Consider the following 25,245-nt stretch of genomic DNA (forward strand, 5'->3'; position numbering starts at 1 on the left):
GTAAGGTCCAAGGCTGGAACAAGGCAGGAGCAGCAGTTATCGCAGCCATGGGCAAATGCTTTGAGCAGCCACTGCTATTGCTGCTGCTGGGCTTAAGAACCGGTTTGCTGACCCTTCCAAGCCATCAGGTGCTATAGCCAATTAGACAGCCTGCTAGAGGCCAGCTGTATTCATTAGCCTGTCTGGAGACTGGCTCTGCTGCAGCCTGATGCTGGGAAACAACAGCCCAGGGCAGGGTCCTGCAGCCACATACACTTACAGCAGGCTCCCAGGTTGCCTCCTTGCAGCAGCCACTGCTGAGAGAGTACAGGGTATAAATAACCTACCCTTCTCACCTTGGTGCATGCCTCCACCTGGTCTGGCCATTTCCTCTTTCTCCACTGATGCAGTTCTGGTAAGTCCTTTCCTCTCTCTCATAAGACAATGCAGCAGGGACCCTTAAATGAGCCTCATCCCCTTTTTCCTGCCAGCCAGACAAAAACTCCCTGCATTCAAAGTTCTGAACTGTGCTGAGCTCTTTCTTCTTCTCCCTTATGAACATGGCCGGCCTAGCTTGCTCACTCCCTCCTCCCCTATCAAAACACTACTATGTATCGCATGCCAGCTCTGCTCCTTCTTTCACAGGTCTCTGCTTCATGGAGAGAGAAAGGAGCAGGGGGCTCAGAACTGCCAGTAGGGAAGGAGCAGCTGAGAACCTTCTGGAGCAGGCAGCAATCAGGTAGGGATAGCCTACATTAATTGTTTGGAGTTGGGGCCTAGCAGGAACCACCCCTCTCTCTCCAAATCCCTCTCACAGCTGCAGCCCCCAAGAAACTGATCTAGGAATCCTCTCAAACCCTTTTCAGTCCCTGAGCAGTAGTTTAAAATATTATCTATTATGTATGATGTGAGATGCAGAGTAAGGCAGGTCACATTTCAGGGGCTGATGTCACACACTATAGATTGCAAGGTTGAGAGTTATGAGGACACTGCTGGCAAAGAGAGCCAATTGGAGATAGCATGGGCAAAACCCATCAATCCTTCAGGTCTCTCCACCAAACCTGAGACGGGGAAGAGAAGGCTTGGAAATACTTTTTTCAAAGGGAACTGCCATTTTTATAGTGAGTTCCACAAATCTCTGCCGAACTTAGTCATTCTTCTGAGGAAGAATATAACAACTTTTTTTTTTGTTACTGCAGAATCCAAAATACTTGGATGAGCTTTATAATTTATTACAGGGTTCATGGACTTAAATTCTATGAACAGCAAGACCATAGGCTGACATGTTGTCGCAAAGCAATATATTAAAATGCCAAAAATCTAAAGTAAAAAATAAATATTTTAATATTTTTTTTAAATAAAAAAACAATGAAGTAGATTTATAAAGCTTTCCAATGAAAAGTAAGTTGGCTTTCATGGAAACTGACTCAGTAAATTACCGAAGGAAAATGCAAAGTTAGTGTGATACAGATAAAGGTCTTAATTATACAGCTGGAATCGGGATGTGCATTGACTTTTTGGGAATACACACACTCATAAAAATCAACCAGTTTACTGATATTAAATCACCAAGTTCCCTAGAACCAGCACTTCCTTCTCTATTACGTGTGGTAACATCTTTAAATTTTGTAAGGCCTGGCCAAAAGAGAAAAACAAGTTGGCAATATTTGGATTGAAGGAGATGTGCTGTAAAGTAGTGGCTCTCATTAAGTGGAGTCACAATAAAAGAAACAAAAAGGCACTTTAATGTAACAGAGAATAGCGGATTAGCTGCACAATGCTTTTTTTTTTAAATTCTGGGTGTCTGATATTTGTTTTGTGTGTGTTCGTGACACCAGCAATAAAAATGTTTGGCTGCTAAGTGAGCAAGTATACCAAAAAGTGTCTTCATAGCACATAGAAGTTGTTTGTTAGCAGCTAGCTATTTTGTGGGAAAAGGTAAGCTTTTTTTATTTTATTTTCAAGAATTAAAATTTAACACTAGGTTCCTGATTCACTTTTTCTTTCTTATCAAGACTCTTATCTCTGTTATTGGAAGCACACAAAAGATACAGCCCATCTAGCTTTCCAATGGTTGTTATTTACAGAAGTTCTCTTCCTTCTGTCAGATTTGTGCACTATCATTTCTCTTTGAGAATTAAATATACACTGTAGAGCAGAGGGGGGAAACTGGCAAATGTGCAAGTAAGCTAATATCAATGTGATGGGCAAAAAAAGCTGTTGCTGTTGCACAAAATCCACAGCAATCTAATCATGATCTCTGTTAGTTAGCAAGATGTGTATGTGATGTTGTATAAAGCAGACACATCCAGGAAATAAAGCCTGTCCTGTGTAGCCAGATGGAATGGGTATCTCCTGACATAGCATTTATTTTAATAAATGTTCATTTAAAACTACTGCTGGAATACAAGCATCATCCAGAAGTAGACTGGGAATTAATAGGGTTGTTGATGGAAATAAACATTTAGGTAATTGTGCACCGGTTATAAATGATGGTTATGGAAATAAATATTCAACATGTCTTACAGGATTATATCTCCTATGAGTGTGAAGGAGTATGTATTAGTTACATAGTACATGTACTTAGTACATAGGAGTATGAATTAATATCTCATGTTTTGCCTTATAATAGTAGTTTATAAGTTCTGGGTCTGTGCTGCATAAAAAGATTCCATACCCATGCATGTTCTCTCACAGTATATGTAACACATATGTAATCTGTTTGTATATACACAAAAATAGAAGTGAAAGAAAGGATGTATGCTAGCACAGAGACTTTGTATCTACAATATAACCATAACTTATATTCTATGTAATATATGCAGTTCTAATTGTGGATAAAAGGAGGGGGAAATTCTGTTTTAGGCCCTGATCCAGCAAAGCACTTAAACGCTAACTTTAAGCATATGAATCGCATCGGAGGTCAGTGGAACTACTCATGTGCTTAATATTATGCATGTGTTCAACTGTTGTTTTGGATCAGGGCCTTAATACACACAATTTTTTGCCACATATTCGAAAGCTAGAATTTTTGTTCTTGTTATATTGGTTACAATCTGTCTTCGTTGTTTTATGAGTTTGGTTGTCCATGAAGACACGTTGTAGGTTTTATGTAAGACTCTTTGGATACATAGTATGCCTTGGTTATATATGTGTCCTCTGCTTTTGCGTCTAAATTCAGATGTAACATAAATGGGTGGAAATCCCACTGACATAAATGGAAGTTGCATGGGTTTATGTTGGAGATGAATCTGACACTTATTAGCAAGCTGTCTGGAAATGTCAGTGGTGAAAAGATTAAGTTCACAATTTATTCTCAAATTTAGAAACTCTATGTTTGACTGGTAAAATAACATGTACACTTTTTAAAAATGATGGTTAGTTTACTTCAATAATTATAGGTGAGTGATTATTGCAAAACTTTCCCCCATGCATTGACTTGCCCTCATTTTGAGTTTGTTTCCCATGAACATTCAGGTGATGAAGTTATACTCACATGAATGCTCCTGAAAAATGAATCTTAACCTTCACGCTTAAGTACATTGTGAATAACAAATCTGACACTTGCACATCCAAGTATTTATCCTGGAAGTGCTACATTTTAATTTGTATATTTTATATGTTATATTTTAAGTTGCATATTGAGAACACTGCTTGACACAGCAGGAGGACAAGATTCCCCAAAGCCTGGACCAGAGCTCTGACATGGAGGCAGTTAAACCAGACAGACAAGAACCTGACTGCTCCTTCGCTACTAGGATAGTACACACACATACAGTTGCACTGTGACAACAGAAAATTCAGTTTAAGCTGTACCCAGTCAATAAATCCTAATAAAACAACTGAATATTTATAGGAATGAGGCTTTGGGAAAGTATGTGTAACCCAGAAAGAAAAAGTTTTAATGGTTTCTAAAATTCCCTAATCTTGCTTATCCAACACATCTATTAATCTATCAAAGTGGGGGGAAAACCAAACCAAACAAAAACAAAAACAAAACCATGGCAGAGGGGGGAGAATTCAAATAACAAATTGCTTTCACACACTTTTTAAGGAGATAATGATTCTAGGAGTCCAATCCAGCAAACACACATGTGAGCAGCTTTATACACCTGAGTAGTGAATTCATTGACACTGCTTATGTGTAACGTTGCAGAGGATTAGACCCAAATTATTTGCAAACAAATAATAACAAACAACAAATAATAAATGTTTACAATCTTTTAACTGCTACAGTTGTTACTTCATCCATAGTTACTTTTAACTGCATTTATACAACACATTAATTTATTTATAAAATGCATTTTTACATTAGAGAAAAAGTATTACATGTGATACAAACCTTGGTAGTTTATTGTTAACATTTTGTGTTACTTTTGTGTGTTCCTGTGAGTGAGTGTCAACAGTCTATAGTTCTGTTTTTATTTTCCAGATATTGTAATCACGTTTGTTAAAGATATGTTAGCAGGGCTTAATATCGCTATCCACCCTTAAAAGTCTGTCTACATTTGCTGATGAGAAATATGACATTAATATTTATATTATACAAAGTATTACATCATTTTATTGTTGCCACCACCACTTTTGTTTCATTATTTTGCTTCCACAATTAGCCCATAGATGTATCTTTAAAATTTGTAGTCATTTAAAAAAAAAAAAAAAAAAAAGAGTGGGTAATTTAGTACTAGAAAGTTAATTCAAGAGACCTTTAACCTTTAAACTGTCACATGACTATTGATTTTCAATAGTGTAAGGTTCTATGCCCCCCTTAAGCATGTAGTTCAGCAGATTCAGAACAGTTTTTTCCCTTATCAGTTCAGTCCCTGAGTACTTGTGCATTAAGACAACAAATATCCACAGTTAACGGTGTGTCACATGGCAGTTTAGTGGACGTGCCAATTTTCTAATGAAGTTGGGTTGTTGGCAAACAAACCAGTCACCATATATTGAAAGAGGTCTTCTTTTGTGTATTTCCAACACACTTGAGTGCTTCTAAAGATACCAGTTACATAATTGTATAAGGGCCAAGTGAGGGGTGAAAACGCATCCATCCACTGCCAGCACAGAAACAACTGAAAGCAGTGGAATTAAAAGCAAAGTGGTGCCAGGTTTTGTAAGCTTTTATAGATACAATAAGAATTTGTCAGTTGTGCTGAATATACACAATATTATGAATATCTGATGCATCTCATGACTAATATTGCTTTCATACAAAGAAAACTTATTGTTAGTGATTAAATTGCTCCTTCCTAGTTTTAGCTTAGTTATTATTTTGTTTATTGTAAACCATATTTTGTAAGAAATAAATTAAGAAGGAAATACTGATAATGCGGCATGACATTCTTGAGGCCTAATGTGGTATGTAACTGGATTACCCTTTAATACTAGGGCATGTTACTTTAAACACCTTGCTTCTTTTTGTAATCACCAATTAGTTAAATCAGCTGAGGTACTGAGGCTTCAGTCACTAATGTGCAGCAGCAAGCCTCATGAATAACTTAGCAAACTAACCTTCACAGTTTGAATGAAGATGTGCTTTAATCCTCTCACCCAAAAAAGACTCAAATGGGGAAAGGGGATTGTATTGATTATTGAAAATGTTACCTCTAGGGAAAGAAAATGTGACTGCTCTGAACACAAGCTTACCAGTTTACTGGCACATGCGTAATTAAAAATAAAATTTAAAAAAATGGAAAGGACTGAGATATATATTAAATTTAAAAAAATCAGTTCTGAGTTAGTTCAGTCAAACAAGCCTCACACAGTTCAGGTAAGTAGTTTAAAATCAGACATGTCTCATACTGGACTTTTTACTGGAATGGTGAAATATATAATGAAATTCAACAAGGAAACTGGAAAAACAGCCAAATTGGTGCAGCAAAGTGGTTAATAGGATCATTAGCCTACTCGCTGTATTTTTTTGGACATTGTGTTCCTGTACCATAGTACTCGAGAGCAGATTGCAGGAACAGGCTGACAGTTACTAGCTAACTCAGCAGTGCTGGGTGCAAACTGCCATCTTCCTGTGGATTTACAGCTGCCACTTCTGCTACTTCAATTAGTTCTATAGCACACAGATGTTGCTTAAATGTTGCTGCTAATGATACTGCAATAAGCGTAAGATTCATGCCATATTTTGAGGCACGTAAATTTCTCAAGTGGCACAATTAAAGTGGAAATATTAGGTGGGGAGAACTTGGCAGTCTCTAGAACTTGGAAAGCGCACCCGCTATGCAATAATGGGTCAAAAATTCATTCAAGTTTTACTGCTGTTCAGAGTTTTAAAAGACTTTTCACAGTTGAATGCAAAGTAGTAAAAACCAGAGTATTAGGAAATGAGAATGCTGTTCTGTTATTCAGACATGACTTTTATTTTTAAATTGAAATCACATGCTTACCTTCACTACTGCCATTGCATGTTGAATATCCACACTTGAAAGATGTATTTAAGAATGTCAATAAAAAAAAAAAAAAAGTTTTGATCAGTAATGAATTAATTGCTCTGAATGTATGAATGTTAGAAATGTCAGCTACATTAATAAAAAAAAAATGTTCCCTAAATCACACACACAGACAGCATCAATCATTTCAGACGCCAGATGTAGCCTCCGAACTGTAGCCTGACAACAGATCTCATGTTTGTGCAGCTACCAAGCAATTATTCTTTCCATTATATCTCTCAATGACAGATCTCCAAACCCAGGGCTGTAAAAATTAGAGTTTGGACTTATACAGTTGTGTCAGGTCTTTAAATAAATAAATAAATACAGAAACTTATCATAGCTGTAGTGTTTATGAGCTTGTCAAAGTACATGTGCATAATTTTCATCAAAATTTCTTTAACCTGATTTCCAATCCTCCAGGATAAAATTTATCAACAACTCATTCTAGGTAAAGCTCTGAGCCTGTTTCCAAGTGGCTTTTCCATGTAAAAGCAGTTCTTTGGAAAAGAAAGGCCTGTTGTTTTGACTGTATTTGTGAAATGTATAATCTTTTCTTCTGCTTAAATGCTTAACTCTTGGTTGAATCATTTATTTTTAATTTACTGACTTGAGTTGTCCAGTAAATTAATCTGTATTTCTTAATTAGGGTCTTAAATATTTGCCTTCTCAACTGGTATTTGGGACAATATAATTCACTAACCATGCATTTGGATGGAAAAGTAATATTGGCAGAAACACTAAATCATGAGGTAAACATAAAGAAAGACCATTGCTAATCCAAACTATTAGTTCCATTTAATGTTTAATCATATGTATATGAGAAGGACTGAGGAAGATCAACTTTTATTTTAAAACATCTAGAATATTTGGTATTTAAATTTTAAAATTAAATTATTAGAAGAAGAATCTGACCATAATACAGCAAAGTGCCATGCAGCCAAACATTGTATCTAAATTACTTATTTTCTACCAAAGTGACCTAACATTTCCATTTTTCTGTATTGCTCCATACCTCTCCTGTTTTGGATTATTTAACAGCAAATCTTACCGATGTCAGTTTTGTCTTATTCTAAAGCAACAAGGACAATAAGTTCCAGCTGACCTCAATACAATGAATCTTGCAAGAGCACAATATGTATTTTATACTGGCAGTGAAAAGCTTACATGTAATTGAGAGAGAGAGAGAGAGAAATGTCACTGTAGCATTTTTGTTGACACTGCACTATCTGTGTGTGTAAGGAACCAGAACCTGGCCAACAAGAGTGTAAGCAGCAAGATGTTCACATTGAATACAAGAACTTGTCTGTCTGTCTGTCTGTCTTTTTTAGTCTAGCATTACGAGGTCAGATTCTCAAACTAATGAAACATTATCATAATAGGAGGTGGCACAAGGAAAAATATAAAGCAGTGTTTAACATTCAGACAGGCTAAAGGCATATGGAATTTGAAACCAGTTCCTAAAATGGGTTCTTGTTTTTCCAAGCATGTTGTCTTCCATAATGCTTAAAGTACTGTTTGTATATATTGTTCTTGCACTATATATTGATATGCTGTGCTACAATATATTTTATTCATATACTGCTCCTTAGCTGGCTAGTCTGCAAGCTATGGAAAATTAATATCTTGATCCAAATAATTATTTCTGCATATAGCTAAATAATTACCATGTGTAGGAAACAACTTGATTTGAATGAGAATCAACGTAACACTTTGGTATATGCTTTTTGGCTATATTAGTCACACTTTTAAAGCAAGGTATTTTGTGCATATTCATATGATCTGCCATGTATGTCAAAAACAGGAGACTTCACAATAATATAAAAAAATGTGTTACATCAAGTTTACAAACCAATATTTCTGTGCCATTTATCAGCATGTGGATTGTTTATAAATTTTAGTGGATATTGCCTTTCTACTACATATGGGAAAAGGCTGTTTAGAAAAAAGTTATATCTTTTGAGCAAAAATAAGAATTACCTACAATAAAGATAAGTCAAAATGAAATAGCATCCAGAAATATGTGGCTCTTGACAGTCCATCAGTATCTGACCCACCTGACAAAGCCTGAGGCAACTCCAGATCCATCAGTACAACTTCTTGTAGAGGTTACCAAAGAGCCAGACACCATTACTGGAAGAATATCTCCTACAACTGAGCGCACAAGCCAAGAGCTTTCCTCAACTGACACACAAAGAGAAGAAAGAAAGGGGATATGTCATCCTGACCCAACACACCAATACACTTTTGTGATTTTAATATGTTGACATTACAAACAAAATACTGACAGAAAAAATCCTGGTGACTTTAAAAATGAAAATTAAAATAACACAAAAAGATTTTTTCAAGACATTTTAATTAAGTAGTTTCATAATTTACAAACCCTTTTTTTTTATTAGCTATGAGGAATTTTACTAATTTCTTGATCCAGTCAGCAAAGACAAGGTGTGTGGACTCCAAAAGTGGGATTCCCAGGGTCCAGGGGATACATTTTATACATGTCTTGCACACAATACTTGAGACACTTTCTATTGTTATATATTTAAACTCTGCTCCTGCTCCCATTGAAGTCAAAAGCAAAATTTCCACTGACTTCAAAGTTATAGGCTCGAGCCCATATTCATGGTGATGTGTAAGTTTTTGTAATTGTTCTGTTTCATATAAATGGGACCCTAAGGTTTGCCTTTGTTCATATTTCCAAAGATTCTACTTTCCCTAATAACAGGTTTCCAGCACACCATACTGTGTGTACTGCCACACAGTAGGAGGCATTCAGAAATCAGTAGTTTCATTTATGTTAAGATGCATGTTGAAAAAGAATCATATACATTGTACTAAATATCCCTACTCGTATGAGTACATTCTCCCCTCACTGCACACAAACTACTGCTATTAACCCTCAGTTGTAAGTAAATTCCCCATGAAGGAGTATTTTCTAGCATTGACTCATGTGCTTAATACCTTGGGCTTCACCAAATAATTAAAAAATAAGAATGAAAGAACCACAAGCTGACCTGAACTTGTTTTAAAAACTGCACATATTTAAAAATAGCTCATGCAAGATAAAAACCAGTTGTTCATGCGAGTTTTTGAGATAAGTCTCTAGGAGTCTTTGATTTGTATTCATGAAAACGGAATCAACATGTGATGATAATTTTATGGGATTTCCAAAAAGAGAATGCCCTTTTCCTACATAATTTATTGTTTCTGTGATTCATCAAAGCTTTTTGTCCTCTAGCGCATAACTGGTCATCTATGATTTATACACCAAAAGAGTAAGTAGCTCCAAATTGGAGTAAAAGGGCTATAGTCAGTGTTCACACAAAAATGAGAATGTTTGAAAAAAATCTTTTCTTAAGTTACTGCAGCAATATAGGAATTGTAACTTAATATATTGCAGAGGGTGTTATGTGCGGATTTAGTTAGCACTGCTATTTAGAAAAAATAAAATAAAATCTAGGTAGTAACCCTAGCAACTGCCATAGTGTGTTGTATTTGTGCTCTCTAATAGACAGATTGGACCATATTCACCCCTGGTGTAACGCTATTGCCTTCACCAGGGATGAGTTTGGTCCCATGTCTTTTTTTTTTTTTTTAAATGCTCACACACCAAAGTGGTAAATGAACTTTCACATCTTTAAATGTTTTCAGATAAATACATTATGCAGTCTTAAATGCAACTGGGAATGCATGAACTTCTCCTAAAGACCAAATGGTCCAGCAAGACCTGCTCTTGTAAGCCTGGGAAATAGAAGCAAACCTATGCTTCACTGGCTTAACCGCAAAAATTCAACAAGTGTCTGTATCAGGTCATTCTCTTGTCCGAAGAAAAGGAAGTGTTCATTTCCCCTTTGAAAAGATTTACAAACTTCTTTCTATCTCTGACTTTGGCAGTTTGTTTCTTATTTCAAATACTCTTTGTAATCTATTATGATATATAGGCCAGTCTTTTTTTTCTCCTCACTTCAGCCCATGTCCTCTTGTTATTTAGGAATTAATTATGATGATATCTCATATAACTCATTAGTATCAATTAATTCTTTCCCTTTCATGATTTTATATAGCTAAATTAGATTGCCTCTTAGGACCTTAATAATCAGTATTGGACTCATTTAGACATATCTTTTCTCCCCTCCTCCCAATTTCTGCATTTGCTGTAAATTCTGCAGCCTGTCTGCTTAGTAACACAGATAGCCTTGAATGCATAGTGTTGGAGCTCTGTTCTCTGCACTCTTTTCCCATTGACTGGATACAGAGTCCAATTCAAGGACTCGTTATGCAAAGCCCTCCATTGGATTGTCCAAAGCTACCTGACCTGACAGACCACTTCTGTCTCCATGACCATGACCTACCAAGACAGCAATGTTTCACTGGAACTATGAAACTGTGGACAAATTGAGGGCACAAGAAACAAAGATTTCACAGGAGGTGGTCCAAGTCTATAGAATCCACTTCTACAAGAGACAAATGATGTTTGAAAATGTGACCCGTGTTTAGTTGCCTGAACAGGAGCTCACTACTTTTTGAAAATCTGCCCCCAGTTGTGGTTATAGTTGAAAATTTGGCATTGAATACTTTTGAAATGGAATTTGATGCTGAAAGAAGAAGAGGGATTTGGAGAAAAGATTAAAAGTTTGGGTTTTTACCTTGGTTAGTTTAAGAAACCAGCTGAATAGTCAATAAGAGATATCAACAGAAAGGAAGAGACCTGAACTTGAACAAAGTGGGCGAGTTCAAGGGCGAAATGATAGATTTGTGAGCTATACGCACAGCGGTGACAAAAAATCATCATAGTGAATGAATTCACACAGGAGATGAGAACCAAAAACAGACCCAGAGGAAAATCCCATAGAGAGAGTAAGGAGGAGAGAAAAAATCCTCCAACAGTAATGCCAAAGGATTGATTAGCAAGACTGGAGAAGAACCAGGATAGGGCAGGGGCACAGAAGCCACAGGAAGAAAGTGTTTTATGGAGACTTGTGCAGACAGCTGTGTGAAAAGGAAGCAGAAATATTTTGGTTCTCTCCCCTCTGTGGTGGCCATAAAAGCTGCTGCTGCCATCTTCACAAACTCTACTGTTGATATTACTGCGTTCCTGGGTGATGGAGCACAGAGCCAAGCTGAGGAAAGCATATTGCCCTTCCTAAAATTTAGCATTAGCAGTGGGGGTGGAGGGGATCACTTGAATAATATAAAGCTTGATTTGGAGGCTTGAAGGGGATGTCCCAACAAAGGACATAATTTACTAGAAGCTATTATAATAAGGAAATAAACATAAACAGTGTATTAGACTCTGGTGCCTGAGGCCTGATCTACATGCTGGAAATTGACCAGCATAGCAGTTCTGGAATAACTATTCCAATATAATTCAGCTATTCCAGAATAGCTGTGTGAATAGAGTAATTCTTCACACTTTTATTCTGAAATAGTGTGTCCAGGTGGGGAAGTAAATGGGGAAAATATGTATTGCAGAATATTTTTTTCTGCAATATTATGCCAGTCAATGTCCTTATCTACACAAAGCCTAAGTCAATTTTGAAAATAGGAGTTAGGTGCTTCTGAAAATTTTAGCCTTCGTTTATTAAAGTGACATGAGGATAATCTACCTCAGAATCCTTTATTCTAAATAATCGCTAATTATAAATGATACTCTTAGTCATATAGTCCAGTTACATAGTTTATATATAGTTTAGTTATATAGTCATTCCTCTGGTTATTTCAAAGTACTATGTTGTTTTCTTGAGTGTGCAGGAAGCCAGGGAAACAATAATATCAAGACAGGTGTGAACTACTCCCCTTCATCTTAATGGGCATGGACTTGGAAGCTCTAATTATGGCCAGGTAAATGCCAACACAGTTAACCATCTCACTGCTCACCAAATTCATACAGCAAATAATAGCAATATCTGGCATGTCTCAATATTTCTATCCATTTCAATCAATGGAGGAAACTGCTGTGAGAACACATACATGATCCAGCAGCAGCAAACACAATTAAACAACAAGCTTTGTTCTGAAAACTGAGTTGCAAAATGCCTTTAGCTGCATGATCTAGGAAGCAGACAGTTTATATTTTGCTCATTTTAAGGAAGCCGTTTTGATCTGTGTACAAGGATCTCTAAGCTTTGTCCCTCTTCCATGAGGGGACTGATACATGAACATTTGAACCCATAAATCCACATCAGGAATATGCCTAATAATAGGCTATTGTAAGCCTGGTTTAGTTTTTAGTCAAATGGTCAGTGGAAAAAACCACACAGAAAATTAACTCAAATTAAACAGAAGTAGTTTTGAAGATCCCTTCCTAACCGTTTATCTCGCTCGAAAAGGTACTGAAATGGTATTGTCTATGCCAATCAGAGTGCAGGCATGCTGTACAGTTACAGTCTTACTCAGCTTCAGTTCCCATATTTCACTTTCTGTCTTTTCTAGCAATCCAACTTACTCCTGGTATCCATAGCAATGTGCTTGGCAGAGAGTAACTGGCAAGTTTGCTTCACCAGTATGAGCAGTAATTTAACATCTTTGCTACTGCCCCAAGAATCTCATCTCTTTATCTCCCTTCATCAAAACTAGCATCTTGAGTTATCTGTTTATAATGAGTTTTCCAAACACACTTTCAGGCTATTCTGTGGTTCTTGATAATAGCCTCTTGTCTGGGGGCATTAGCTCTGTAGCTGTAATGAAAGTGTGTCTTCACTGCACAGTTAACCTGGGCTCTTATCCATGGTTTAGCCCAGCCACACAGAAGACCCTTTAAAAAAATACTAGCATAAACCAAAAATTAGTAACTAGCATGTTGATCCAGTTTAAGATGTATTGATCTTTGGAGAAATACACAACTATCTTTTAGGCATATAGGCCTGTGATTCTTTGTTGAAAAGAGAGAGTAAAGAGGCCTTTGCTGAAGCATTCAAAGTTAAGAATGATGTGCTTTAACTTGGAAGACCTGGATTCAATTCCCTTCTCTAACACAAAGTTGGGCAAGTCACTTAGTTTCTCTGTACCTCGGTGTCTCATCTGTAAGTGGAAATAATAGATTTCTCTGCCTCACAAGGGTGACGTGAGGATAAATATATTCAAAATTTTGAGATGCTCAGATACTATGGGGAAGGGGCCATATGAGTACTATATAAACTAGAGCAAATTAGTCAGTTCCTTGTCCTTACCCTGATGCAACAGATCAAGAAGGTAATTTATTAATAATGGCCTGCAAAGTTTATATTGTTTTGTCTTAATATTATTTTGAAATCAGACTTTTGATCTTTTTTGTTTCTTTATGGTGTATAAAGGGCCTGACAGGTATTTTTCCCCCTGTAAGTCTTTTGTTTGTTTGTTTTCTATCTTGGAAACATCCTGAATGTCATTTTCCCCTGATTTTTCTTGGTGATTTCAGAGCGTGTTAAAATGAGAGCATCATGACTGAGGGTTTGTGGTGTTGACTCTTTAACAAAGGCATCTAAAATCCAAAATGTTAATTGGTCATTGAAGTTTAAAAGTTACAAACAAAAAATAAACTTTTAGACAGTCTGACTAAAAATCATTTCCCCTCCCTAGTGCTCAGCATTGACTTTTGTGGCGTCTCATTTCACTATTTGTCCAGTCACCAGAGTTTCTGAGGCTAAATAGTAACTGAAAAACAACAAGAAAAAAAAAGACTATCTGAGACTATACCAATCTTTCAAAGATTGCCATTAGAACAATAATTTTTCACAGTGGTACTTATATTTGGAAGTAAACTATAACATTGATCTAAAGTTTTATTTTGTTGTGTTGAGTTTCAATACTGCAGTGATGGGTGGGTGAGATAGCTAGATTCTTCACAAAGCCATAAATATGGTGAAGCTGCTGCCACTTAACATACAAAGTAATATATTTACTGCAAACACAGTGTAATTTCAAGGAAGACTGCAAAATCTTTTTTTTTTTTCTTTTTAGATACTTTTGAAATTAAACAGTAGGGAATTTAGAACTAATCAAAGAAATACTTCTTTACACAATATATAGCCAACCTGTGGAATCCACTGCTGCAGGAGGTCATCAAGACAAATATTATGGCTCTTTTTAAAAAAGATTGTTTTATGACCACTAGGCCTGATCTGCCTCTTCTGAGGGAAAACCTGTCGGAGATCCTCAGGAAGAGGACATAACAAGTTTTAAATTAATGGGGATTTCTTCCTAATTGTTCCATCAGAGGATGGGAAGAGTGTCTGCCCTCTTGGTTTGCCATAGAGCAATAGTGAACATAGTGTCAGCTATTAAACCCTATAGAGCAGTGGTTCTCAACCATGGGGTACATGTACCCCTGAGTGTACGCAGAAGTCTTCCAGGGAGTACGTCTTCTCATTTAGATATTTGCCTAGTTTTACACAGGGTACATAAAAAGCACTAGTGAAGTCAGTACAAACTAAAATTTCATACAGACAATGACTTATTTATACTGCTTTATATACCATACACTGAAATGTAAGTACAGTATTTATATTTCAGTTGATTTATTGTATAATTATATGGTAAAAATGAGAAAGTAAGTATTTTTTCAGTAATAGTGTGCTGTAACTCTTGTATTTTTATGTCTGATATGGTCAGTAAATAGTTTTTAAGTGAGATGAAACTTGGGGGTACACAAGACAAATCAGACTCCTGAGAGGAGTACAGAAGTCTGGAAAGGTTGAGAGCCACTGCTACGTCAGCTATGTCCATTTATACAGAGACCCTTTGTCTCCAAGCCAGCTCTGCATCCTTGGTATCCTTCATAGGGATGTATTAACTTTCTTGGGGAATCTCCATTGTGCCAATGGGTTGGGCATGTGCATCTCCTTGGCCTGCCCACTTCTCCCTGGCCCATCCATTCCCCGCTTTCAGATTCCTAGGCCCACGGAACACTCTTTGTGGCATCTGGGGCACGATGGACTTGTACTGTGGTGACAGCTGATCTTCACTTTCAACATGTCCAGCTCAGAGATCATGGGGATGTGATCAGGCCCACTGTTGTTAATAACGTGTGAAGCTATGCTGGTTAAAATAATCAAGGTAATGACATTTTGTGCTTCAGGCATAATAACTTACAGAAGCAAGAAAGGTCTGTCTCTTCACTGGCTAGCTGCATTGTGATTTTCGCTTTCCTCCAAAGCCTTTATTTATTGATCTTTATAGGGGGCAGGATACCAGCTAGGTGGCCTAGACTCGAAGTACGTATAGCAAATACTGCATTCCTAGAAGTAGAAAATAAAGCTAATTTCAGTATCTGAAAATACAGTACATTTTGATTCTTTAATAAAAATATCCATAGTCATCCTCTCGTGTACGAGTTAGAGTGGGAACCCAAATTTTATTAACTATGCTTTACAAAAATTAGTCATTTGATTAAAAATAGGTACTGACTACATATCCAGATGAGATAAAGAATGCCCCTTGCAGCCTCAGTGCTGAGGGACCCAAGACTAGCACTGCAGGGGAAGAGCATCCCCGGAATTCAAACAGGTGCTTCTCCCCCTCCTAACTCCCTTTTTCTAGCAGTGTGCCCTGCAACCTCACAGCACACTCTGCTGAGGAGGGGGTGGAGAGTTTGGTATGAGTGCCCCATCAGCATCATGGCCAAGGTGGAGGGCCCGTTTCCTTCTGGTGGATGCCATTTTTTTTTCCCTAGGACCTCTCCCCTCCCTCTTCTGGATTACGTTCTGGCTATACTGTGGGAATTAAACCTTACAGGAGCAGGGGAGGAATTTTTCCTTTACTGCCCTATGCCTGGGTCCAACTTGGTTAAAGGAGTGTACAAACCCTGGGCATTCTTTTTCTGAGCACAGGATCAGGAATGGGTAGGGCATCCCCTACAAATGGGGATATGTGGAAACTATTGACCCTCTGCTCCCTGGGTTGCCCTGGTGGCCAGTTAAAGTAGGGTGGACCTGTGCTGGACCAACTTTGCCAGATAGTTTCAGTAGAGTTTCATCAATAAAGTTGGGGCCTGTTTAAACAACATTATATTGTCTGAATTCCTGCTGGGTCTGAGTCAAAGGTGAAACACATAAATTAGTTTCACTTACATCAGTGTAAATGTGTGTGTCAATGTGCAGTGAAGTAATTGGAGTTCCACTAAAGTATAACCAGTGTAAGGGAGAAGGGAGGCCAGAATCAGGCCCAGCATCTACTGTACTAATATCTTTTCCCTGGAAATTATACTGTGTTTGCAGCAGATATATTACTTTGTATGTTAAGTGGCAGCAGCTTCACCATATTTATGGCTTTGCGAAGCATCTAGCTATCTCACCCACCCATCATTGCAGTATCGAAACTCAACACAACAAAAGAAAACTTTAGATCAATGTTATTGTTTACTTCCAAATATAAGTACCACTGTGAAAAATTATTGTCCTAATGGCAACAGATGTACTCTCTAACCACTGTTCTACTTTGATTATTTGACCTTTTGACCTTTTGCTTGATTTAAGTGAACATTGGCTACATAACATGTAGCTTTTGTAGCTACTAGTTAGGAGGTATTATTGACTTGGAATTTATAAATATTTAATCTTCACATTAAAAATATGGGACAGAATAGCCATTAGAGTCTGACAATAAAAAGGCTTTCTCTTTTGATCAAGATGGTAGAAGAATGTAAGACAAGATTTTTATTAAGGTAAAACAAAAATTGAAATTGCTGACAGGAAAAATGTAAATTTGACTTGGAAAAAGCCCAATTGTGACTGCTGAAATGTTTGTTGTAGCATCTAAAATTGTTCTTTCTGTTGTGTCTTACATTTGAACTTAGTTTAGGAGCTGTGCAAAGCACAAGCAGTTCACACAAACCAAAATAGATGGTTTATTTGTCAGCTACCATTAAGAATGGAGGAGAAAAGTTCAGCACAGGATAAAAAGCTTAAATCTGTATTTTCCACTCAGAAAGCGGAGTCCTTACATTATAAATTACTCAGTCCTTGTCCTTGGCTTGGCAGCTACTGCAAATTGGTATGAACATTACATAATCTTAAATATTGATTCTTGTTAGATAAAACCATTCTAAGGGTACCACCCTTCCACAACACGCACACAATTATCTTTGTGTTCTACTGTGTGGATATTTTCCTAGTATTATTAGCACAGTTCATGGGTTGTTCATATACATTTAAAAATCCTTATTGAAGTGACAGTCTTTTATTATAGTTGAGCATTGCAATGTTTAGTGAATGGTCCTGGGCCAAATTCTGCATACAGTAACATTGTTATACATTGAGTTACTCCTAATTTACGGCAGTATAATTGAGAGCAGAATTTGGTACCGTGTGTACTGATGTAGCTAACTTGCCATGTTTATGGAATTTGGACCATTAGGAGAAATTAGAAAGGATCTTTATGGGGTATTATCTCAGCCTGGGTGTGTTGTGACTAAGGGTTTGTCTACACTTACCTCGAAGATTCGGCGGCAATCGATCAGAGTTACGCAAAAAACTTGCGTAACTCCCGTTGACTTCTGTGCTTCTGTTCTGCGCGCCGTCTTCACTGCACTGTGTCCTCGTCGACACAGCGCTACGCCACTTGAGAAGGTGGTCTTAATACGTCAATTTCTGGATCGACTGAGCGGGTCTTCACTGACCGCTCAGTCGATTCAGAGAAGTCAACTGACGGCGGCAGTTCGCCGCCATCAGTGAAGACATAGCCTAAGTCGTGAAGCTTAAAACATGGGGCAGGCTAGGGTATCCACCTGCGGGTTTTAGAAAAATACTGAATTTTCTTTTCGTAAGAAAAATATTGGCAATACATTAGGCTGTGTTACAGGGTGAATTGTGTTCTTTAAGATTTCATATTCCATCTCTGACCTGTATCTAGTGTTCCCTCAGATCAGTAGAATTGGGGGCTTGTAGAGCAGGCTTCATTAGAACTGTTGGGTAAAAGCAAGGCCTGATGGGGCAGGAAGATATGGAATATGAACTACTTTTTCTGTGTGGAGGGAGACCTGTGGAGTGCAAGCAGCAATCCATGGGGAGACTGGAAGAGAACAACAGTGGCTGGTAGGGCTTGAGGCGGGATTAATGATTTCCTGAAACTCCTGCCCTAAGGAATGAACTTCTCTTATGGGGTAGGACTTGTGTGCTCCCAATGCAAAATGAGAAGGACTACTTGTTACAGAACCTAGAGAGAGGGCTGTGAAAGCCTGAGGAAAGTACATGGTTGGAGGAGTTTGCTGTATAAGGATGGCATATTATTGTATTTTGATAAACCACATGCCAGGAAGGGAGACTGTGTTTCAAACGATAGTGCCTTGGGTGTGATTTCACCTGATGCTGGAGGGAAACTGAGGCAGCAACCATGCCCTTACAAGTTATCACAAGAACATATCAACTACAGGGGTTGTAGGAGTAGTGTACTGACTGGATAGGGCTGACCTTGGATGTGCTATGTCCTTCAGCAGCTTCAATACATTCATTTACTTCAGATCTACTTCACCATAGGCTATTGTCTGAAGCTTCTGTGTGGATTAATATAAAATACAGTTCGGGTTTTGGGGATAAATCCATATTTTCTCCTCTGCAGCCCCAAGGAGAAAATTCAGAAAAGATTATAGTGAAGGTTGTATAACAGGGTGTCTTGGCCATGGGCTGGAGATCCTGGGGCTAAGCCAGCAGTGATTAGAAGAGGAGCCATGTCTGAGGTGAATTGGGTGATTTAATATAAAAGACAGAAGGGAGCTGCAGGGGTGTGGCTGGTGGAGATTAAACAAGCAGGGTGGGTGGGCCAAAGGGTTGAGTTCCATCCAGAGAGGACTGGGAACTGGTGGCTTCAGGTAGAGTTCATGACTTCGACTTCATTGGATTAATTTGTGATTAAGGACTCTGACTAATATTAGACTAACCCCAGAAAGGAATGCTGTCTGCCACATCAAAGATACTTTGGAGTGTTTCCAGTGTCCGTAAGAAAGGGCAGTTTACTAGAGGCAGGGCACTGCAGAGGCAACCCTGGCCCAAACTGGGTGCTAAGATGATGGACATGCCTACAGCTGGTGTAGTTGGCTGGATCCCATGTGACCCTTCTGCAGGAGTGTCAGCAGTGCCAGCAGCAGAAGATGCAATGGGCTCAATAGTGAAGGCAGAGAGATCATCATGAGGAAGGTTCTGAGGGGTTTTAAATATGGGAAGCTTGGACTTAAATGAAAGAATGGGCTTGTGGAGGAGACACTCCCAAGGACAGTGCAGAAGTGGAAAGGCCTGCCCAAATGTCTTAACTGTCAAGAGGTGGGGCACATCAAGAGGTTGCTCTCTTAAGAGTTATAAAAGTATAAATGAAAGGAAGAAGATTTTGTGTTAGACTATTGGAACAGACACTGAACTGGGTTTGGGGCCCAGAGGGCCTGTGCACCTGAGGACTAAATAAATGGGATCCCTTCTGGGAACTGTTTGAATTTCTTTGTGAACTGTGAATTTTTAAAGGGTCCCTAAAGAAATGATCTCTGCCAACGAAGGGGGCGCTAAGGAGGCAATCAGTGGCCACACCACTACAGGTTGTATTATCTTTGCTGAATATCCCTCTACTTCTGGAACAACTTCCGTCTTACACACGCAGGTTGCTCAGACGCAACTACCATCAGGGGGAGTCCATGACTCCAGGTTACCAAAGGCTAAATATATTGTAGAGGTAAAGGGCCTCCTCACTGATGGCCATAGCCTTCTGTGGGCCTCTCAAAATCACGCATGTTTGAGGGAGGGGCCTATGCCTCATTCTGTTGAGAGAAAACCCTGACTATAGAATCATAGATGATTAGGGTTGGAAGGGACCTCAAGAGGTCATCTAGTCAAACCCCTCCTCAAAGCAAGATCAACATCCACTAAATCATCCCAGCCAGGGCTTTGTCAAGCCGGACCTTAAAAACCTCTAAGGATGGTGATTCCACCACCTTCCTAGGTAACCTATTCCAGTGCTTCACCACCCTCCTAGTGAAATTTTTTTCCCTAATATTCCAACCAAGACCTCCCTCACTGCAATTTGAGACCATTGTTCCTTATTCTGTCGTCTGCCACCACTGAGAACAGCTTAGCTCCATCCTCTTTGGAACCCCCTTCAGGTAGTTGAAAGCCACTATCAAATCCCTCGTCACTCTTCTCTTCTGCAGACTAAACAAGCCTAGTTCCCTCAGCCTCTCCTCATAAGTCATGTGCCCCAGCCCCTAATCATTTTCGTTGCCCTCCATTGGACTCTCTCCAGTTTGTCCACATCCTTTCTGTACTGGGAACCCAAATTGGACACAATACTCCAGATGTGGCCTCACCAGTGCCAAATAGAGGGGAATAATCACTTCCGTTGATCTGCTGGCAATGTTCCTACTAATGCATCCCAATATGCTGTTAGCCTTCTTGGCAATAAGGGCACACTGTTGACTCATATCCAGCTTCTTGTCCACTGTAACCCCAGGTTCTTTTCTGTAGAACTGCTGCTTAGCCAGTCAGTCCCCAGTCTGTAGTAGTGCATGGGGTTCTGACCTAAGTGCAAAACTCTGCACTTGTCCTTGTTGAACCTCATCAGATTTCTTTTGGCCCAATCCTCCAATTTGTCTAGGTCATTCTAGACATGTCTAGATCATATCCCTACTCTCCAGCATATCTACCACTCCCCCCAGCTTAGTGTAGTTCGCAAACTTACTGAGGGTGCAATTCACCCCATCCTCCAGATCATTAATGAAGATGTCGAACAAAACCGGCCCCAGGACCAATCGCTGGGGCACACCTCTTGATACCGGCTGCCAACTAGCTATTGAGCTGTTGATCACTATCTGTTGACCTGGATGATCTAGCCAGCTTTCCATCCGCCTTATAGTCCATTCATCCAACCCACACTTCTTTAATCTGGAGGATATCTGTGAGGGGAGGAGGTCTGATCAGGACTTCTACAGTCTCTCTTGAGGTGGAATGATCTGGGCTAACACCGCTTGTGTCACTCAGTTGAGGTCAATGACAGGTACCTGCAAGATCAGAACCAGACCCTTGAAGGAACCATTTAGGCAAAGGGACAGTGTGTATAAACTTGTTTTTAGTGACCTTTATTTTTTCACAACACAAAGTGTAAAATGATCTATTTATTGAATTGTACTAATACAATTGGTTTATTATTTTGGGAGCAATTATAGTTTCTAGGTTTTGACATCTGCCAGTTACTGAAGGCAGGGTTTGGTTTTTGGTTGGTTTTTTTTTTTTTTTTTTTTTTTTTTTTTTTTTTTTTTTTTTTTTTGACATGTTAATGTCGTACCATAAAGAAATGTTTTCAGTGCATTATTTATCTTTTAAAGTGCTGTTCTGAACCTGTTTTTTCAGTGTGTCAGACCAGTTCCCTCCTCAGTGGCGAATTGATGAGGAGTATTGGAAAGGTTGCCATTAGAGGAAGTGCAGATCAGGAGCAGTATAACAAATCTGGAAAAGGAGGGCTCAGCCTAAACCTACATTAAGTAGTGAGTCTGCAACTTTATATCAGCAGACTTTTACCAGTAAATATTGGTTTAAAACTGAAAACTAAAAGCCTTATGAGTAATTTCCCCATGAAAAACAATGTTCATTTCTTTTTATGTTTTGATAAACAGAACTTTTTGAAAGGTTCCAGTGTACTACAGGACTTACAACCTTTTAACGTTCTCCCATCCATATTGACTACACATGACACCTACTGAAAACCACAAAAGTACAGGTTAGCAGAAACAAAAATAGCATTAAAACAGTGTAAAGCATTTGATAAGATGCTGTCTGTCGTATCTGTAATCTCACTTCTTTGTATTACAGGAGAACGGAATACAAGCTGACAAATACAAGCATGTTTACAGTAGTACTACTATTTAATTAAAAGTCTTGTCTGACTCAGTCCTCTTTTATTCCCATCTCCTGGTACTAGTCCTTCATGCTGAATGCAGGTGGTGGAGGGAGGAGGTACTGAAGGTAATTCTTGTCTATCATATTGTTGATTTTGCTGACCTACTGGGGTAGCCTTGATTTGCACTCAATTGTAACACAAAGCAAACAAGAAACATTCTGTGTAATAACATTCAAATTGCAATGACAGCTTTTTGGGAGCTCAGACTGATTTGGGAAATAATGTGACAATATCACTTGAACAAGTAGTTGGTCCCTAAGTCATGCAGACATGCCATTGTGGACCAAAAAGGAAACAGAGTTTAATGAGAAATCTAGATGTTGAACAGGTCTTTAGTCCCACGGCAATGTACTCTCATGTAAGAAAATGCGAAATCACAGTATGTTTTTATCTGTCTCGCTACACTCGAAGTTCCAAACTGTGTTCTTAAGAAAATGTGTCTGTTGTATAAAGATTATGGTGGTATTGTTGGCCTAGTTCAACTTCTGTAGAATTCAATAGCAGGTTCCCTCCATTTTTCTCCACTAATGAAGACAATCTCATTCTGTTTCTTCAGCAAGCATAGTGTACAGCATACTGTGATGAATTAGCTGAGCTCTGGTGGGTCAGCAGGAGGCTGTGTGGTGAATCTGCTGGGGATGACTCTGCTGTTCATTTTCTCCTCCTGTTCAGGAGTGTGATAGGTTGCCAGCAGGGAAGGACTCTGTGGCAGTTAGTAAGGCAGCTGGGAGATGTGGATCACAAAGGCATGGTGGAGCATGGGGTTGAAAGCAGGTGGTAGGTGGGTGTATTGGGATTCATCACATTAGGCCTCTAGAGCTTTAGCCTATAGCACTTGCCTCAGCCATGTCACACCTGGCATGCTACCAGGAACATCAGGCCATGCCCTGCTTGAGACCCTATGAAAGATGCTCAATTACAATACAATTTCGTGTGGTGTGAAAATCTAGTGTCATTCTGCTCCCCACAGATCCATTCAGCTATGGTGTTATTCTATAGCCTTGATCTTCCACTCCTTACGTATGTATACCATCAGTGTGAGTTCTGCAAGCAGGACTATAGGATTGATTTTTGGCTGTTATCAAACTGAATTTTGCAGTAAATCAATTTTTCAGCAGTACCTCTGTTCCTGTTTTTCTTCTTTATATTATGCCTTTTACAATATTTTGAATGAATGTTATGCTCTAAGTGTGGTCAAGCATTATAAGTACGATTACCAGTGTAGTGGTTCTCTCATGTGGACCACCATCCAATATGGCCTAGGTGAAGACCACTAAATTCATTTTCACCAAGGATTTGGGCCCAGTTAGACAGATGTGACTTTAATCCACTGTTCTACTTTGCTGCTTAAGTAATGCATACATTTTGAAAATTTTCTGTTCATCCTTCTCTAGCATTTGGTCTACCTCATATATCTCCTCTTGCTACTTTAGTTTTACAACTCTTTTCCCTTCGCTACAGAAACCACTATTACCTCCACATCCATTCTGTACAACTGCCATCTGCCTTTACCTTAATTTTGAGTTTTATCCCCAACTCATCATCACACACACAAACCACTATGTCCACCTCACCCAACTGCCAGTTAGCGCTTCCCTAGTTGTACAACCTTCTCACAGATACTCACATGTGAAAAGGCTAGGTAGGATCTTAATCAATGACAATCTGCATGGTTATTAAATTTGAACCTAGGCAGGAGGGGGAATTAAACTTTATCAAGGACTTAAATTATTTTTTGCTTATGCAAACTTTCTATACACACAACTTGTGCTGTTATAATTCACCTTGTCCAAGAAAGGCTCCTTCATAACTCAGTTAATGTCGCTCTTGACTGTCCAGCAAGTATCCGTGCAGAGTGATGTGCAGCTATGTCTATTCGTAGCAGTCTAGTGCAGGTCTTCCATCTACAGCATTCCTAGATTCGATCAGTGGAGTAAACAAGCAATGGAATTAGGGATTTGAGATTGAAAACTAATTCTTCTGCTTGGTATCATATGGCATTTCTTACAGAGCACTGAACTAGATTTGTTCAGTAAAGTTCAAGATGAAAGGAAGGATGGCCTGGCTATTAAAGCAATGGACTGGAACTCAGGAGATCTGGGTTCAGTTGCTGGCTCTGTCACAGACTTCCTTTGTTTCCTTAGATTAGTCACCTAAACTACCCTGTGCCTCAGTTCCCCTATCTGTAAAATGGGGAAACTTATACTCTTTTACCCTTTGTCTGTCTTCTCCACTGATTTTAAGCTCTTTGGGTCAGGAACTGAATTTTACTAAGTATGTATGTGTGGAGGCTACCACAATGGAGACATGATCTTCTTGGGGCCTGTAGGCACTACCATAATATACATATAATTAAAACGGACATTGCAGTTCAAATAAGATATACTGACTACAATAGAATTTCATAACTATCTGTGTCGCATAACAAAGTATTAAATCGAAGTTCACTAATGCAAATATATAAATCTGAATATATGAGCTGTGCTCAATTAATTCCCAATGTGAAGTATTTCCAATAAATAAAAATTACCTTTATTTTATAGACTTCTCTCCGTCTTTTGACTCTACTCTCACTTTGCTCTCATACCAGAGTTCAGTTGCATGTTATTCGCTAAACTATTTTTATGGATTTTTGTCTTAAGAGAATGGTGGAAATCACAAAAGGCTACACCAAAGGTAGAAATTCCTGGAAGCTATAGTATAACATTTCCTTCCTATTGTATAAGTCATCTTTGGTGAATTTAACATTAGTGTGAGATCTGAAATTATTAGCACCGAATCACTATTTGATTATGGCTCAAAATGGACACAATCAACATAAGAAATCACTGTGCACTTAAGAAAATATTATCCAGATTCAGAAATTCAATGACAGTATAAAGCACAATCTCCTTAGCCTTTGTGGCACTAGCAGCTTCTCCTTTTATCCAACATTTGTTATATTTTTACACATCTTTAAACATTGATTTAATAAGCACAT

At 38.5% G+C, this 25,245-nt stretch overlaps 1 long non-coding RNA gene across 1 annotated transcript; it reads left to right on the forward strand.

Annotated features, from left to right (window-relative positions):
- The first annotated feature begins 360 nt into the window (after nucleotides 1-360).
- On the forward strand, nucleotides 361-22,216 carry LOC137143551 (uncharacterized). The gene is made up of 4 exons (XR_010917195.1): nucleotides 361-394; nucleotides 625-718; nucleotides 21,982-22,085; nucleotides 22,178-22,216. It is a non-coding gene; the product is annotated as an uncharacterized lncRNA (long non-coding RNA).
- The last annotated feature ends 3,029 nt before the right edge of the window (nucleotides 22,217-25,245 follow it).

The sequence above is a fragment of the Emydura macquarii genome, unplaced genomic scaffold (genome assembly GCF_026122565.2).
Source record: "Emydura macquarii macquarii isolate MOO-44397 ecotype Brisbane River unplaced genomic scaffold, CSIRO-AGI_Emac_v2 contig_3343, whole genome shotgun sequence".
NCBI lineage: Eukaryota > Metazoa > Chordata > Testudines > Chelidae > Emydura > Emydura macquarii.